The 651-nt window shown below is 54.7% G+C and overlaps 1 long non-coding RNA gene across 1 annotated transcript in view; it reads left to right on the top strand.

The window, feature by feature from the left end:
• LOC113941044 overlaps nucleotides 1-543 on the top strand; it is an 856-nt gene extending 313 nt beyond the window's left edge. The window contains exons 2-3 of the long non-coding RNA XR_003525582.1: nucleotides 22-245; nucleotides 372-543. This is a non-coding gene — a long non-coding RNA (uncharacterized LOC113941044). The remainder of the gene's footprint in view (nucleotides 1-21; nucleotides 246-371) is intronic.
• The last annotated feature ends 108 nt before the right edge of the window (nucleotides 544-651 follow it).

Raw genomic sequence — 651 nt, 5'->3', positions numbered from 1 at the left:
TGTGGGATCTGTGCTGGGAAGGTCACTGCAGTGCTGTGGGATCTGCTGGGCTGGCTCTGGCACGGGTCAGGCCATAAGGGAAGGGACTGGCCCACGCTCAGGGTTTTCCAGATGCTGCCCTTGGCAGGCAAGGGGAGCTGGGAGAGAGAGTTAAGCTCAGAGTGCTGAGGGTTCCTTTGACATGTGCAGCATCTCTCCCTCAGGTTATGCCTGCCGGAACATCTCCGCCTCCGCCGCCCTGCAGGGTGAGTGTGCAGCTTCTCAGTTTATTCCTAATAAAATTTAACTCCTAAAAAAAAAAAAAAAAGTTCATTTGATTCCCAAAAATCCCCCCGAGCCCGAGCTGACGCCAGGTCTGTGTTTGTCTGCAGCCAGGACCCACGTGAGCTGTGACATCAAAGGGGACGTCGCCGTCGTGCGGTTCAACACCCCCAATTCCAAGGTACTGGGAATTCCCACTGCAGGCTGAGAACTTCCCTGACCTGCAGCCTGACGAAGCTGGGAGAGGAGGAGGAACAGGGAGAGGAGGTTCTGGGTGTCTGGTGAGACATCTGGAGATGCCTCGTGGAATTCTCTGGGTGTGCCAAGCTGACTTAGCTCCGTCCCAGGCACGAGGTCTGAGGAAGTCCTAAATCATAAAGAAATCTTAAA

Source organism: Corapipo altera, unplaced genomic scaffold (genome assembly GCF_003945725.1).
Source record: "Corapipo altera isolate COAL_440 unplaced genomic scaffold, ASM394572v1 59488, whole genome shotgun sequence".
NCBI lineage: Eukaryota > Metazoa > Chordata > Aves > Passeriformes > Pipridae > Corapipo > Corapipo altera.
The sequence above is the reverse complement of the archived record's forward strand: the minus strand, read 5'-3'. Positions and strand labels throughout refer to the sequence as shown.